The following is an 18,152-nucleotide window of genomic DNA, read 5'->3' on the forward strand; positions in this document are numbered from 1 at the left end:
TTGATATTGAGTCAATGAAACCAATCAACTCCTGGGCCGTCCGGTAGTGACGTGTCAGTGCTCTGTCCACCGCTTCCGAGTACCCCTTCAATTGTAACAGTAGTGGTTGTAGGACTAGAAGCAGTTTCTTCCCCAGTCGCTCCTTGTCCTCCTCCGTAAGGCGACTCACCAGAGGCTGCATCCAAAACAGGTTTAGTCCACTTAGCAGGCACACACAAAGGCCCTGTAGGTGAGGAAACACAAAGATACCCCCGACCCCAATATAATACTTTTGCAGGTTTTTCCCATAATCCTGTACTTGGGTTCTTATACTTAACCCAGACCTCTGTTTCCTTAGTATTTTCCTGACCTGACCTCGGATGATGTTTCATTGCAGGGGGGGTATTATCTTCCCCAAAAATGCATAAATGATTAATCACATACAAAACCTTAGCCAAACATGCTTGTGGATCTGCCAAATCTTGATGTTTTTCAATATACTGCTTAAGGGTACCGTTTGCTCTTTCCCGTAAAGCTTTCCTTAACTGTATCAGTAACTCATACAATCGTTTATTATTCACTTCCTTAATTGCTGCTTCCTCTATTCGTTTGACTACTCCTGCAACATACATAGAGTCTGTGACCACATTTAAAGGCTCCTGTAAGTTTGACACCGCCCATACTACTGCTAACAATTCCAAAGTTTGTAAGCTATCTGCAGGGTCTGCTGTGAGGAGTTGATGCTTCCATTGTCCTTTTTCTTGCCAGGTAACAGCAGCACGCCTTGATTTCTTTCCTGCATCTGTAAAAGCTGTAATAGCTCCTTCTATGGGGTTTTCTTCTCTCAAAGGTCGAGTAATCCAGTTCCATTCTGTCATCCATTGCAAAACTCTAGGCACTAATTTACTAGTCTCTACTTTAGCAGGTGACATCAATAATGCTTCTTGTAAATTCTTTGAATTTATCAAGTACCAGTCCAAGGTTTCTTTTTCCATACGCAATCTAATATTAGCAGGTTCTCTACCATCCACTTCAAGAATTCTGGGACGCCCCTTTTTGATTAATGCAGCCAATTGTTCAATTTTTGAAGATATTGTTTTCTTATGCTGTAGTGGTGGTGATAACCATTCCAACACCCGTATCTCCCCCGTTTTCTTTTGCAACTGAGAGAGAGCACCAAGCAAGTGGCAAGGGCTATTCCAGATAGTAAGGTCAATGGGGTGGTCGAGTTGTCGATGAGACACATACCCTTGCTGTACACAGTTACTAATTTGCTGCAAGGCAAGATGATGCTCCTTTGTCCGGTGTACAGGAGTAGTAGGGTCCACACCTTTTAACAAAGGCCGTAGGGCTTCTAATAAGTGATTTGGTATTCCCACAATAGGCTTCAGCCACTGTAAGTCTCCCAGCAACTTCTGTGCATCATGTAGAGTTTTAATGTCCAATTGTAATTCCAATTTTTGTGGTATCACTATTTGATCCATCAAAGTCCATCCCAAATATTTCCAGGGCTTTGTAGTCTGAATTTTCTCTGCAGCAATAACAAGTGAATATGCAGCAAGAGTATTTTTAATGGTGTTAATCTGTAAAGAGGAGAATGGCTGTTGCTGTGCAAACAAAATATCGTCCATGTAATGATATATTATAGTTGCTGGCCATTTACGACGTAGTGGCTGTAATGCAGCATCAACATAAAGCTGACATAAAGTGGGGGAGTTGCGCATGCCCTGCGGAAGAGATGTCCATTCAAATCTTTTATCTGGTTCCCCACGATTTATTGCTGGTAAAGTAAAAGCAAATCTCTTCATGTCATCAGGATGCAGGCCAATAGTGAAAAAACAATCCTTTAGGTCAATAATTAAAAGTGGCCAGTGTTCTGGAATCACAGCTGGATTTGGAAGACCAGGCTGTAAGGCCCCCATTGGTTCCATTTGGTCATTTACAGCCCTCAAATCATGTATCAAACAATATTTCCCTGATTTCTTTTTGATTACAAAAATAGGTGTATTCCAAGGGCTTGTGGACAGTCATAGGTGTCCCTTTGTATATTGTTCCTGTACCAATTCATGGGTATGCATAAGACTCTCCCCTTTTAATGGCCATTGCTTAACCATCACCGGTGTATCCGTTTTCCAGGTGAGTGGAATGGGGAAAGTCCAAGCAATGGCAATTACCCCAAAGGGTGCTGATTAGTTAACACCACTCCCAATTGTGTTAAAATGTCCCTTCCAATTAAGCAGGAAACTGTAGGAGGCAGTTGAACAATTGAAAACACAGCAGATATTTGTTGATTCTCAATGCACACAGACAAAGACGGCGACCTGCTTGCCAATGTAAATACTCCCACTCCTGTGAGCATGTTTGATGAAGGAAATAGAGGCCAATGTTGTGGCCAGGCTTCTGGAGAAATGATGCTAGTATCTGCTCCTGTATCCAATAATCCATAAAGGGTTATGCTTTGATGCCCATAGGTAATTTCAACCTTTTGTTTTGGTCTATTTTGTAAATCCACAGTTAAAAGTGTAACACCAGTAGAGCCAAAACCTTTTTCATCCCGTGCTTGCCCAGTAAATGATTGCATTCCTGATGTCATTTGTGACAGTGGTACCAATTGTGCAATGCGTTGTCCTTTTGTAATTTTAATCGGAGGATAAAGGGTATAAGCCATAATTTGTATTTCCCCTGTAAAGTCCGCATCGATAACACCAGGCAAAACAAATAATCCCAATATAGTTATAAAGGAACGTCCCAGCAATAATGCTCCACATGTTTGTCCATTTAATATAAGAGGACCCTTTATTCCAGTGGGTATCCTCTCAGGCTGGTTTGTAATTAGTGTGACGTCTACTGCTGCTGATAAGTCCAAGCCGAGGCTCCGTGTTGTTGTGGGTTGCAGACAGGAGGTAGCAACGATGTTATGGCAGCAGCTGGTGTCTCCGATGTCACGGCAGTAACTTGTGTCTGTCCCTCATTGCCGCATCGGTAACACTTGATGAATGGTCTCGAGCCTCTTTACGTGACTGCCAGTGAGCCGCTTTGGAGAGGAGCAAGAGCAGCTAACACCTGATTTTGAGTAGACTATGCTTTTGCAACCCTAATCCTAATTCCTTTAAGGCTTCTGCTATAAATGCCTGTGAAGCTGTTGGCATTAATGCCATTCACTCTAATGCTTCCTCAATAGTCCAGTTTGCCCCTAAAGTAGCTAACACTCTTTGGGTTAGCTACTTTAGCTAATTTAAATTTTTTAGCTACTTTAGCTAATTACTTTAGCAATTAGCTGGATTGCTATTTTGCAAAGCACACCTGCTTCAATAGCGCCCCCTTCATGTAATCTGCCACAACAGCCCGATCTATAGCAGTACCTGCTCTATCAATAAAATTTCCAAATGATTCTTCCCTTCCTTGCTTAATACCCATATAAGCCGGTAACCCTCCTGGCTCTTTAACCATGTCTATTGCAGCACGCACTAACCACATAGACTCTGTAAGTTTATCTGCTCCTGATATCATCTGTGCCTCTGTACGCAAAAATGCCCCTAAGCCCATCTGCTCCTCTACTATTAGTCCATGTAATGGGTCATGTGCATTAAACAATAACTGCTGATGCTGAGTTAATATCAACCGAACTATTCCTCTTAAATCATTAGGACATAAAACCTGAGTATTAAAAAGATAATCTAACATTTGCTTAACAGGTTCACTTTTTACTCCAAACTGACTAACCGTAGAACGTAGCTGAGTTAACAGCTTCCAATCTAAGGGAGTATATTCTGCTATATTATGCGTAAGGTTCCCCGTTGCATCATACTGTGGTGTGTATGTAACTGGACATGCAAGACTAGAAGCTATTTCCACCGCCTCACCATCCCCCATTTGCATTACTTCTTTCGCCAAAGCAGCCCAAGCTTCCCTCCTCTGTTTAGCCATCTCCCCCCATGGATCACGGTGTGCCCCTGGGATGGGATCTGGCCCTTTAAGGGTGCTATGCTGGTGGCGCTTCGGTGCAGACACCGAGGTTTCGCGCGGGGGTGGCAGTGAAGCAGAGGCTGGCTCGTGCGGGGGAAGCGGGAGCCCCCTCTCCCCCGCTGGAGCTGACAGTGAAACTGGAGCCGGCTCACGCGGAGCCAGCCTGCGGGGGGCAATCCGCCCCCCCGCTGTAGCCGGCTCTGGCGGGGAAACGGACCCTTCCCCCACCGAAGCTGTAACCAGAGCCGGCTCGCTGAGAGGAAGCGGCGGAGGCAAAGCTGGCGGCGGAGGCGAAGCTGGCTTGCTCCCACCCCCACCATCCGACCCGCCTGAAGCTGGTGGCGGAGGCAAAGCTGGCTTGCTCCTACCCCCACCATCCGACTCGCCCTCCCCCTCTGACAGGAAAGGTGTAGACGGTTCCTCTGCGCCTATAGAAAAATCCTCCACACCACTTTGCTGGGGACTCTTAGGCATAAGTACCTTAGTTACAGAGGGTGCCAGGGGATCATCTTCACGACCATACCCTATATTCCTCTTATGAGCTTCTGTTGCCCTTTCTGCTGCCTTTCTCTCAGAGACCTGCAGAAGTAACGTGTTATACACCACCCACCATAACTTTCCTAATTTCTTTGCTGACTTATCATCCTCTAGCACTGTATCCCACAGTATTTCCCCCAACTTCTTCCACTCTGCTAGCTCATGAACTGTATGAGGGTTAGAAAAGATACCCTTAGCATGGCCATAGGCTAATAACCCTGGTAACTCCTTTTTTAAATCTATCCCTTTTATCCCTCGCCGCTCTAAATAACCAGCGAATAAATCATATGCCGCTTGCCTATCCATACCTATTAAACAGCGCGCGCTGTTGCAGCTCTCCAGGCTCCGGCGGACACGTATTGGCTTGAGTCACCGTTGTGAACCTTAAGGGTGCTTCAAATTCCGGCACCATCCCGGCTGCAAGGACCCAAACCCAACTTCCTTGACCATGGCGTAATCCCCTTTTTCTTTTAATCCGAGAAAAAAGGGCAGAGATTCGGTTTTGTCAGCATTCTCCACCATTTGTCGACGGAAGGGAACCAGGACATCAATTTGATCATCACAGGCCCAATTTTATTGATCAGTACGGCGGGTTAAATACAGTTAATAATGAGCTTCATACATATTGCAAAAGTTGAGCTCAGGATTGGTCAGTTACATATCAGCACCTACGCCTACTTTTGCATTCCTATGGTTCTATTTTTGATACTTTCTACATATTCTCAGGATATATTCAGGACTAATCTCTACTCCCTATCCTCATGTTGCAGCAAGGTCACTGCTGACCTTTCCTTTCAGCTTGCTGACTGCTGACTCTCTTCCTTCAGCTTAACCAGTGGCATTATGTCAGTATGGCCTTTCTCAGCTAACCAATTATGAATAAATCTCTCCACACTGCCCTTGCCTCATTATTAGCATAGTCTGCTATGAATTGATTTAGTAAACACTTCCATCCCCCTTCCCACAGGTTGTATTCTGTAGGCGACAACAACATGGTCCTAATACATTTTAAATCATAGGGAGTTATGATGTGCTGTAAACATGGCCCTCATTTGGCCATTAAAACAAAGTCCTTCCTATGGTCTTTAGCTGCCCTACACATATCCTTGATTTCCCTGTAAATCAATGGCTGATACCTGGGATTCTGCCCCCTTCTTTCATAGCATACGGGGGCAATGAGGGAGGAAGAATAACTTGGAGGAGAAACATTTGGTTTAGAAATAGTGTGACAGTTGGGCTTAGTATATTTGACCATGGGGTTATATTATTGCTGGAGGGTGAGGCAAAGGGCACTGCCATTTTGTCAGGTGTTGGGGAGGAAGGGCCTTGATTTACAATGAAGGACTTCTGGGGTAGAGTTCTGGAGGCATTGCCCAGGGTGAAAGTGGAATGATTGACAGTAGGGACATGACCCACAGTTGTGGGGATGGAGTCTGGAGGTTTGTTCGGGGCAGAAGAGAAGGTTGTGGTAGCAGGAAGTGGAGGACACCAGATGGAGGGAGGATGATCCGGCTCCCAAGCCACATTCAGGCTCCTTCCATCTTGAGTCTGCAGGGCATGATGCTCCAAGACTGCGTGGCCATTGCCATCTTGGACTATTGTGGAAGGTCTGAGAAAGGCATGTTTAAGGGGAGGTCCTGAGTTAGGAGTGACCAACGGATTGAGTTTTTGAGACATTGCTTGCTGGTGAAGGGTCTCAAGGATGGTGTGGTAGATGGGGAGCATGTGGGCTGCAATGGGCTCCCTTTTGATCGAAAGGTTGTACAGTTTAGGTCCCACTGAGTCCTAAAATTCACTGGCATGGATTTCATCAGCAGAGACATCTGGGAAATTTTTAATGATCCACCTCACGATTGATTTTAATTTGTTCTTTGAAAATATTTTGTCACGATCTGTTAGAATTAACTTAAAGCATCCATATATGCTCCTTTCTACTTTGGACATCTAGCTGCCCATTTTTCTCCTTCTCCACCTTAGGAGCAACAGTCACCAGAACACACCAAATCAATAATGGGACTTGGGTGCATATTGTAAAACACAGTGGCAAAATGGGCAATAAATGTCTTGCATTTCCCCAAACCCACATGCAATCCTATACAGGTCAAACCGTTTTTGCCCCTGCCGATCCCGGGCCGAGGTCCCTTGAAGCAACAATGAATCCGCCAGGCCTGGCACAATCCAAAATCCCGGGGAACACTGACCTATCCATCAGCTAACCCCAGCTGACATGACTGACACAGGGAGGCCTGAATGTCATGGTGCCTGTTCGGGTGCCAAATGTCACAATGAGGGTGGCTGCAACAAACCTCTCTGAGTCCCTGACTTCAGCAGGGCGAGGGTGGCAAAAATGAAAAGGAGTGGGTTTGATGGAGTTTCCCAAAATAGAACTTTAATTACAGGGTGAAAAACAATAAACATGGAGAAGTCAAGCACGGTATGAGGGGCAGTATCCTAAAACCTGAGACAAAGAGGAAGTCACAAGATAGACACTTGGGGCTAGAAAACTAGAACAATAACCATATAGAAGAAACAAGTAACCAATAAACCAATACAGGAGTAGAACTTGGACAATTTAGCATAACAACACTAAAGGCTTATGGGAAAAGTTTCAAGCTCACCCTAAGTAAATGGAAAGATTCCTAGAACTTGAAACTCACGCCCAGTTCTTCCAGGGTAAAATCTGTCTGACTCTGAGTTACAGCTGGGCTAACTCCCACACCGCTGCTTTGCACTGGCCCCTTGGGACCATGCGGCCAAAGAGAGCCACAATGCTGTCCTTGGTTCCACAAGGCTCTGCAGTGTCACAATGGCCCCTTCATTTCACAAGGCTCTCAAATGTCACATTGGTCTCCATAGGAAGGAAACCACAGAGCCCCAATGTTTCAGGAGCTGATGAACGGCAGCCATCTAAGAGGCCAAGGTAAGCCTCATCTGTCTGTCCTGGCAGGTTTGCTTGGAGCAACCCTTGGATATTTAAAATCACGAATGCGGAGTCCTAATTTAGAACATTTGTGCCTGGAAAAGTGGAATTTTTTTTCCATACAAAGAAAAGCACAGAGCCCTTTCCAGTGTTTGGAAAATAGATGAGTGCTGCCACTTAAGAGTCAATGACCAGCCAGACTTGTCTGTCCTGGCAACTTTAGTCTGGCAGCAATCCTTGAATATACAGATATTTGGAGGTGGAATTGGAATTTTGGCCATGGATGCCTGGAAAAATGGACAGTTCTTTTCTGTAAAAAGCAAAGCCCAGAGCCCCAATGTTTCAGGGGCAGATGGGAATGGCCTTCTCCATTCCAAGGTCAGGCAGACTTGTCAGGTGACCCCTGGGAAGCCAAGGCAGCCACACCTATTTCATGTTCCCTTGGTTCCACAGGGCCCTGCAGTGTCACAATGACTCCTTGCTTCCATGAGGCCCTCAGGTGTCATAACAGTCACTTGATTACACAAGTCCTTAAGGATCTTAATGGTCTCCATTGTTCCACAAGGCCCCACAGTGCCATAATGGTCTATTGGTTCCATGAAGTCCCACTTTGTCCAATGGTCCCTTGGTTCCATTGGGGCCCAGTAGTGCAACAATGATTCCCTTGGTTCCACAACTTCCCTTAGTGTCACAATGGCCCCTTCCTTCCATGAGGCCCTGCAGGGTCACAATGGTCTCCCTGATTCCATGGGGCCTTGCAATGCCACAATGTTCTCCATGAATCCAAAGTGCCCTGCAGCATCACAATGGCCCTTTGCCTCCACAAGGCCCTGAAATGCAGCAATAGCCTCTTGGTTCCACAAAGCCCTTCTGCTTCACACTGGCCCCTTGGGACCGTGAGGCCCAACTGGGCCACATGTTCTTGGTTCGAAGAGAACAGAAAGATGTTCTTGGTTCCACGAGGCCCCAGAGTGTCACAATGGTCTCCATAGGAAGGAAAAAAGTGAGCCCCAGTGGTGCAGGGGCAGTCACCAGAGAAGCAGTCACCAGTGGCCAAGTTTAGCCCAACTTGTGTCATCCTGGTTTTTTAAGATTTTCTAAGCCTTCTCATGTTGACATTCTTGTATTGAACTTTCTCAGACACTTTCTTGTAAATAACTCCTTGTTTCGCATTCCTTTTATGGAGGAGGAGAGAGTTGAAGGGCTGTTGGTTTAATCAGTGTCATTGGAGAGGTGTCACTGTCACCATCCAATCCTCTGTCACTTTTGGAAAACTATAAATGTTGGAGTCAGAATATAAACTTCACGTTTTTTCTTCACCTTGAGAACAGCCACGTGTGCTTCTGTTCTTTTCTGTCCTCTAGTGACATCTGGTGACGGCCAAATGTACTGCAGCGTAGGCTGAGACAAAGTGCAGATTGCCGGTGAGCTTTTATTGTCACCCCTCTTTGGTGCTTTGCCTGCTGTTCTTGGGGTAATGGCAACTGCTGTGGGTTTCAAGGAGGATTTCCTCATTTTGGATCTCTGGAGGGGGGGTCCTGGAGTGGAAACAGGTTTCTATTTCCTGGAATGATTTTGAGCGATTGTTTCTGTGAGGGCTCTTTTCAGACTCTGCAAAGCCGTTCTCCAAGGAGGAGTGGTCTCTTGTGGGGGTCCGCCCCATGAAGGCCCTCTTTGATGATTGCACCGTAGATGTGGGGTCACTGCTGGTGCGGTGGAAAAAGTGTGAGGATCTTTGGCGGGGGTCTGGTTCTTGTACCCCTCGGAGTTCCCAGTGGAGCCCTTCTGTCTCGGACATGGACGAGGGGAAGTTTGAGTTTCTGTGCAATGTGGAGCTCTCTCCCCACCCTGGGACGGTGTGCTAGGGGACAGGTCCAACTGGGGAATGGCAATGGTTCCCTTGGGGTGGATTTGGCGGTGCCAGGCTCCCTTGTGCCGCGCTGCAGTGATGCGGCTCCACAGGCTGCACCTCTCTCGGCACCCCTCCCCTCCTCCATGTCGGGGACAGGGGCCCCGCGCTGGTCTCATCCTGTCGCAGGCAACTTTTCATTAAAATCCTTTCATTAGGATTTTTCCTCCTGAAGCTGAGACCTTTCAGCAACAAAGTGTAAACAATGGTTATCTGCCGCTGTGCAATGCAACAGGTGGATCCGTGATTAGCCTCCTGTGGATGTTTGGATTTACTGACCACTCACAGCAGAGCTGCTCTTGCTCTCTGATGAGACACAGATCTTTGTTATTCATTCTTTTCGATTGTATACTTAGCTTAGCCTTCCGAGAAACCTTTCCATTTCTATTACTTTTTAGTACAGTTAAAATATAGTATATATATAATAAAATAATAAATCAAGCCTTCTGATCATGGAGTCAACATTCTTGTCTCTCTCTCATCCTGAAAACCCTTGTGACCACTGTCACATTGTCCCAGTCCACACTGGGTTTGCAGGCCGTGCTGGCACCTGTGCCCGCCAAGGCACCCCCTGCCAGGGCTGTGGCGCGACAGGGCGCTGAGGTATTTACCTTTAGTGTGAATGCCAACATGGCAGGTGGGAGGCCGGTGGGTGCCTGGGGCCGTGGCGCTTCCTCACCGAATTTGTGGACACTTTCCTCGTGCCAGGTGACCGTGCGTCCGAGGAACCCTGAGCGTTTCTGGCAAGCAGCCAAAACCAAGTCAGATGAGATGTCTGAGCCTGCCTCCTCATGGCATCTGCTGGGTCATGGAGGGGGCTTCTCTGGCTGCAAGGTGTGCAGGGGCAAGTGGTGTTGAGTTGGCATTCTGTCAATCATCTCCTCTTGTCCCTGTGGGGCCCAAGGGCCGGGACACGGCAGGTGCTGTGGCTTTGTTGGAAGGTCCCCAGGCTTTCCCTATGCTCAGGGGTGTTACTCATAACACACATGAACCGCTTGTGTATAAGCTGGAGAGGGAAGTCCATGATGTGGTTGCTCAGCATGGTTTGGAGTCTGCTGAGGTTATGCAGACTCTCCGGAAGTTTGTTATGGATGTGCTGACACCTCATGACCTCTGTCGTGTAGCACATTCGCTTTTTGACTTTGTGCAGTTTGATGTTTTTGAGACCAAGTGGGCTCGTTTGGCGGCCCAAGCAGTGGTGCAGAATGCTGCGCTGGCGCCGCAGAACCCCAGGCGTGTGGATGTCACTGACATGCTGCTGGGCACAGGGCTTTATGAAAATGCTCAGGGGCACGTTGGCTTCGATCCCCTTGTGCTTGATCAGTGCCACACATTGGGCATGGCAGCGATTGTTCAGACCCTGGAAATGGCTGCTCCGAGGCAGCCGTTTGCAACCATTGTCCAGGGGGATGATGAGCCTTTCATGGCATTTGCGGCAAGGCTGACTGCATCTGATTAGGGGCAGGTGCCTGATCCTGTGGCAAAGAGGATTGTGTTTGAAAACCATGTGAAGTGTAATTGGAATGATGCTTGTAGGAGGGTCATAGTGGCTCTGCCTGGTTTTCCTACTGTCTCTCAGATGGCGGAGACCTGTGCGGACATCATCCCCTTGGGTCAGAAGTTGGCTGACGTGGCTGCCGCTGTGCAGCCAGTCTGGGCAGCACCGCAGGGTGGGCGGCCACAGCAGGGGACTGCGCAGCTGGCAAGAAGCAGAGGAAGAAAGCACAGAAGTTCAGATTTCCCATGTTCTTATGTGGTCGGTGTGGTAGGTCGAATCACATGTCCAATACTGCAAGGGGACTGTTCATGTTAATGGCCAGGCTTTACCAGGCTCGGCAAATGTGAAGCAGAGCGCGCAGCAGGGACGTGCCCAGACACAAGCTTCTCTCCAGACCCTGCAGCCGATGGAGGTCTCCTTTGCCGGCTTGTAGCCAGCACCCGTGGATCAGAAGGTGTGGATGTCTGCACCACAGCAACAGTTGTCTTAGAATCTTGTAAAATACACAAGGTTCCCCTGGATTCCTTTGATCCCTTGGGTGGGGGCATGAGTGCTCTCCTGATGGGGAGATCTAGTGCCACCCTTCAGGGCATCATTGTGCCCCTGGGGCTCATTGATGCAGATTTCACAGGGCAGATTTGTGTCATGGTCTCCACACCCACCCCCTCCCGTCACGATCCCGAAAGGGACGCAACTTGCTCAACTTGTGCCTTTTAAGTCTTCTGTTTGCAGGACAGCTGACCGGTTGCGTGTAGCTGGTGGCTTTGGATACACTGGACCGCCTCAAGTTCGCTGGACTGCTGTCCTGACCAAGGACCGTCCCAAGATGCTGTGTACCCTGTCTGTTCCTGGTGCGACGCCATTGGAAATCCACCTCCGCCGGCTTCTCAACAGCGGTGCTGACATCATGGTTCTCTCCCTTGCTGCCTGGCCCCCAGAGTGGCCCCTGGATCCAGTGGGGACATCTGTCGTGGGTCTGGGAGGGACAGCGCAATGCTACTTGAGCCTGTGGCCCATGCTGGTGGCGAACCCAGAGGGACAGACAGCCTGGGTTAGGCCTCATGTTACTTCAACTCCACCCAACTTCTGGGGGAGGGATCTTCTTCTCTCTGGGGGTAGGAAGGGGACCAGGACACCAGGTGGTTCATCACTGGTCCAGTTTATTGAAGAAAGCATCAAACACTTATACAGCAAATAATAAGCTTATGAATATTCTGTAAGCCAAGCAATCTATTGGTTAAACTATACCATTAACTCATCCGCATTCCTTAGGTGTTACTTCTCTCTTTTCTCATGTCTCTTTTACTATTTGTTATCCTGCTACAGCTAGGCCCAAGGACACGCTATCTCACAGGTGCAGGACTTGGAATTAGCCACGGCTTTGTACTTTTCCAATCTCCAGCCTCCTAAATTTCCCAACACTTCCCCTGTTTTTATTTTTTATGAAAAGCAAAATTCTATGGGCTAACTGTGTCACACTCTTTGCAACACAAAAATAGGCAATTCTAACAACTAAACAATATTCTCAGCTAGCAAGGTTTCTCCCTTACAAGGGATCTAAGCCAGGGAAACAAACCAAAAAGGCTGTCACTTTTTATAGGATATGCTATATAACAGATACAAAAAGGATTCTATGTGCTACAAGGCTCAAACAAAACTCAGGTGTGCTAATACAACCTACAAAAATAAGCTAAAGGAGTAACATGTGTGCAGGTTTCACCCATGTCAACTGTCTGGTCAGTTTGCTTTCTATTCTCAGACAGCAGATATAATTCAAACAGGAATGGCTCTACTCACAAATGCTTCTGATTGTCCTTTTTTAACTAGAGTTTCTCTGATGTTCACAACAAAACTTCACACACAAGTCATAAAAATAAACGCCTATCGTAAAAGGATAAATCTATCTAACATCACTTTAACTGAATAGTACCTAGACTTAAAATACTTAAACTTAAAATATTTAAACCTTATAGAACTTAACATTACTTAAACTTATCTTTACTTAAACTTAACAGATTTTTAAATCAACACAATTTACATGTAAAATCACTTAAATCTAACAAAACTTTAACAAAACTTAACTGACTTTAAATTCTACATAACTTAAACCTAATATAATTTAAACAATCTAGCTTTATTTAAAATTAATAACACCTTAACTTAACAGGAGATAAACTTAACAAAACTAAACCTTAACAGTATTTAACATTTAATGGCACTTAATAGATAATTTAACTTAAACTACTTAGCAACGGATAATACTTACTATAGAAATAAAATATAGCATTTACTATAACTTACTTACAGGCCTGATTCTAAAATACTAAATTAAACAAGTTTCTTCACATATTTGCTGCAGCATTTTTATACTTGAATGCACTTAGACATAAGAAGTTTGTTCAAGGTATACCTGTGGAAAAATTCTTTTAAATTCAGTGCTTGCTTTTACTTTTATTACATCTAAACAAGGCTTAAAAAATACAAAAAACACACTCATTACATCTTACTTCTACAACCACTTTTACACATTTTTAACATTTTTAAATTTTTTCAAAATATAATTCCAGAGTTTAATGTTCTACTGACTGAGTTAGTTGGGCTTCTGATATTTAAAGTCTCTTTCACAGTCTCTGCTAGGAAAAACAAAAAGTTCTTTTAACTTAGGTGAAAAACGTCTTGACCATAATGGTCCTCGGTGTCCTTTGTTTATTATCACTGGCTTCTTAATTGCAGTAGAAATCTTTCTTTTGTTGACAAGAGTCACATTTATTAAGCTGTTAGGTGTCACACTGAAGCTTTTGCCGGCTGCGGGGCGGAGGGAGAGCGCTCCCGCTGGAAGAAGCGCTCCGGTCCCGCGGCGCTTGTGTCGGAGGGGGCGAAACCCCCTGCGGCTGCCGCCGCTGCCCCCGCTACAGCGCAGCATTTCAGGCGGCCGCTCGCCGCGGCTGCTCCCCATGGCGGAGCGCCCATGCCGAGTTCGGAGCAGCACAGCCTCGCAGCCGCCCTGAGCCACAGCTGCTGCTGTGCACTCAGAGACATGCTGAAGTGTATTGTATATCACCCGCCATGGCTTGCTCGGTTTCTTTGCTGACTTATCATCTTCTAACACGGCTTCCCACAGTATATCCCCAGTTTCTCCATTCTGAGAGTTCATGTGGGTTAAGGAAAGTTTCTTCAGCGTATCCGTAGGCTAATAACAAATCTATCCCCTTTACCTCTCGCCATTCTAGATACGTGGCGGATAACTTATATGCTGCTTGCCTTTTCATACCTCTTTCGTGAGCGCTCTTGCAGCTTTCCAGGCTTCCGGCAGCACGTATGGCTCAGGTCACCGACGTGAACCCCGAGGGTGCTTCAAAATTCTGAAACCTATGATTTAAAATATATTATGTTGTTGTCATTTACAGAATACACCCTGTGGGAAGAGGGATGGAAGTGTTTATTATGCTAATAGCAATGAGTATGCTAATAATGAGGCAAGGGCGGAATTGACAATCAACCATCTAGCTGGAGAAAGAAAACACAGCCTACCGGATGAACAAGTAGCAGGAATCCCCAGAGAAGTATTGGATGATATCAAAGAGATGGCTTTGAAAGCTTTAATCCAGGTATTGGATGGCAGCACCCCCAATTTGGACTACCTTGGGTGCCTGCAGCTAAAGCTTTAGGACAAGCAGACCATCCTGGGTGCCTGTTAAGTAAGCAAACCAATGCTACCTCCCTCACACTGAGTGGCCTGCTCTCAGACAGAGAGACCATCAAACATGCTACCTTGCAGAACGGTGATAGAGTTTTAACTCTGGGCACATGGGCATGGCTGTGTAGACTCTGAGGGCATGTGTTGCATGAACCTCTCCAGCCACAGCGAGTCAATCCACAAGAGCATTCAAGTACTGAATGAAGAGTTCAAGAAGCTTCAAGTGGAAAACAAAGACTGGTTCAATAAACTCTTCCAATCCAAGGGATAAAAGGGTTGAATGATGTCTATCTAAAACAGGACATTTAATTTTCCTAGTTGTTGTTGTATTGTTAATTGTCTCATGTTTGTTTAGATGCTTTTAGAAAGTCTTACAAAATTCTTTCAGTTTTGTCTTTGTTGTAAAACAGAAAGAGGGAAGATTCCCAACAGGCTCCTCATGGACTCTTTGGAGGAGAGAACTGGAGGTCAGGATGGCACAAAACCCTCTCAGACACTCAATTTTGGAAGGTAATTCCTTAAAAGTACCTAAAAGTATACCTAAATCCATAAAGTACCTTAAAAACCCTGAGTATATCAAAGCATTAATGAGCCCCACTGAGTGTCAGTACAAAGGTCCCCAGGGACTCAATAAACCAGATAATTGGGGCCATGATTGTAAAACCTCTCACACAGTGTGTATCAAAAGGGAAACACCAAGTACCTTAAAATGACTGAAGTACCCTGTAGTATTAATGAGCCCCACTGAGTGTTGTTACTGACAAAGCCTCTCCAGGGAATAATTACTGCAGATAATTGGAGGCCATGATTGCACAAACCTCTCAGAGACTCCAAGGCAAAAGCCAAACCCAAAGTTCTTTAAAAAACCTGCAGTCTCTTGGAGCATGAAGGAGCCCCCAGGGGCATTCCTGAGCAAGGCTCCCCAGGGAGCCTTGGGACTCTTTCAAGGCCATCCTTGAGGCCACGGGGATGTGGGCTAGGGGGGGATGCTGAGGGCAGTACAAGGGGCTGACAGTGCCCAGCCTGGCTGGGGCTGTGCCAGGAGGCCCCAGGGCCTCAGGACAAGGTGTCTCCTCACAGCCCTTTTTGGCACAGACCCTGCTGCTGTGCCCCAGGGCACCAAGACTTGGCTTCTCTTTGTCCCCACCTGTCATCACTGCCTCCAGTTCTCTGCTCTGCCTGGGGCCTGGAGAAACTTTCTCAGCTGTGCTCCTCAGTGGGACCCATTAAAAGTCCAAGAAACTTTGGAATTGGATTCTGCCTTGGAGTTCTGGAGAGGTTTCTTCAGCTCCCTCTCAGGGACTGATGTTTAGGGCCTGAGCACAAAGCCCCAGAGGCTCATTAATGTCCTGGTGCTGTGTCTGTGCTGCTGAGCTGGGCTGGGTTCCTGGCACAGAGGAAGCTCCTGGTAACCAAGAAGAGCTTCAAAAGCACATTTCTCTTGATGAGCAGTTCTTCTGCCAGCCCAGCAGGGCTGGGGCACTGCCTGCAGCCACCCCAGGCACAGCACAGAGGCACAGAGATCTTCAATCAGTCAGGGCTGGGAAGGTGCTGAGAAGTGCCTGGGGCAGAATCACTGCCAGCCCTTGGCACAGGAACCTCTGGCTGCAGGACAATGCAGCAGCAGCTCCTGGAGCCATCTCCTAAAGCTGGAACATCCCAATGCCTACAGACCCTGTGAGTCCATTCTCTGATTGTCTCTTGTGCAGAGCAGCCAGGGGTGCCCAGGGCTGTCCTGCAGAGCAGGGTCCTGCAGCCCAGGGCGCTGTGCTGGGGCAGGGACTCTGCTGCCAGCCAGGGACAGCTCTCAGCCAGCCCTGGACCGGCTCCCAGCACTGGGGGACAAGATCTGGGTGGGAGGAGACAGCTGGTAAGGCTTGGAAGTGTCTCCTTGTGTGTGGAGGTTGCTGCATTGTTCAGGACTGCTCCCAGCCTGACATTTAACTGCATGACATTTCCAAGGAGATTATACAGGGAGCACAGCAAGCTAACGGCTGCATAAAAGGGAAAATCCTGCTTTTATATTCTACTACGCTGGGTGGCCATTATAGGAAATTGCCCATAGGTATTCATCTCTCATTTCATGCGGAGAAGAATCAAAATATTTTCACTCAGATCTTAATAAACCAGGCAATGCAGAAATAATCACAGGAGCCCTTAGAGGCAGCATCAGTGTCACTTTTCCAGACTCCTTAGGGTTGCTGTGATGTTGCCATCAGAGCCTGCAGAGCAGAGCTGTCCCTAGGAAGTGCCTGAGCTGGGAGGGGTCTGCAGGGCACGGATGAGCCGCAAGGGCTGGGCTGGGCTCTGGCAGCACTGGCAGGGCCCAGCCTTGGGCACAGGGAAGCAGCTGCTGGCAGGGACAGCTCCAGGCAGCAGAGCCCTGGGCAGGCAGTGGGGGGAAAGTGCCCCCACGCTGTGCTGGGATATTTCAAGTCCTCTCCAAACCCAACTATTCCATGGTTCCTTTTTTTACAGATTCCCATGCCAAGACACAGAAAATGTCCAACAGCAGCTCCATCAGACACTTCCTCCTGCTGGCATTGGCAGACACGCGGCAGCTGCAGCTCCTGAACTTCTGCCTCTTGCTGGGCATCTCCCTGGCTGCCCTCCTGGGCAACGGCCTCATCATCAGCGCCGTAGCTTGCAGCCACCACCTGCACACGCCCATGTTCTTCTTCCTGCTCAACCTGGCCCTCAGCGACCTGGGCTCCATCTGCACCACTGTCCCCAAAGCCATGCACAATTCCCTCTGGGACACCAGGGACATCTCCTCCACTGGATGTGCTGCTCAGCTCTTTTTCTTTGTGTTCTTCATTGGAGCAGAGTTTTATCTGCTGACCATCATGTGCTATGACCGCTACGTGTCCATCTGCAAACCCCTGCACTACGGGACCCTCCTGGGCAGCAGAGCTTGTGCCCACATGGCAGCAGCTGCCTGGGCCAGTGCCTTTCTCAATGCTCTGCTGCACACAGCCAATACATTTTCCCTGCCTCTGTGCCATGGCAATGCCCTGCACCAATTCTTCTGTGAAATCACACATATCCTCAAGCTCTCCTGCTCCAAATCCTATCTCAGGGAACTTGGGCTCATTGCTGTAAGTTCCTGTTTGGTATTTGGCTGTTTTGTGTTCATTGTTTTCTCCTATGTGCAGATTTTCAGGGCTGTGCTGAGGATCCCCTCTAAGCAGGGATGGCACAAGGCCTTTTCCACCTGCCTCCCTCACCTTGCCGTGGTCTCCCTGTTCATCAGCACTGGCATATTTGCCAACCTAAAGTCCTCATCCATCTCGTCGCCATCCCTGGATGTGGCCCTGTCATTTCTGTACTCGGTGGTGCCTCCAGTCCTGAACCCCCTCATCTACAGCCTGAGGAACCAGGAGCCCAAAGCTGCAGTGTGGAGACTGATGACTGGATGGTTTCAGGAACATTAAACTGCTAACAAATTTTTGCAAACCATTTGTAATACAATTTATCTTTGATAGTTCTTCTTGGTATCATTTTGAGGGTTATTTTTTTTTGTTTTACTTTTTAAGTATTGTCCACAAATAAACATCATTTTTTGTGCCATTTCTCCTTTTGTTTCTTTGCACCCTCCCTGTGACCCCAGACTCTGTCAATGAGGGGCTGTGCTCTCAGTGCCTTT

The 18,152-nt window shown here is 47.3% G+C and overlaps 1 pseudogene; it reads right to left on the bottom strand.

The window, feature by feature from the left end:
• Window positions 1–18,152, bottom strand: part of LOC134432822 (zinc finger protein 572-like) — a 487,328-nt pseudogene that overhangs the window by 454,831 nt on the left and 14,345 nt on the right.

The sequence above is a fragment of the Melospiza melodia genome (genome assembly GCF_035770615.1).
Source record: "Melospiza melodia melodia isolate bMelMel2 chromosome 7 unlocalized genomic scaffold, bMelMel2.pri SUPER_7_unloc_1, whole genome shotgun sequence".
NCBI lineage: Eukaryota > Metazoa > Chordata > Aves > Passeriformes > Passerellidae > Melospiza > Melospiza melodia.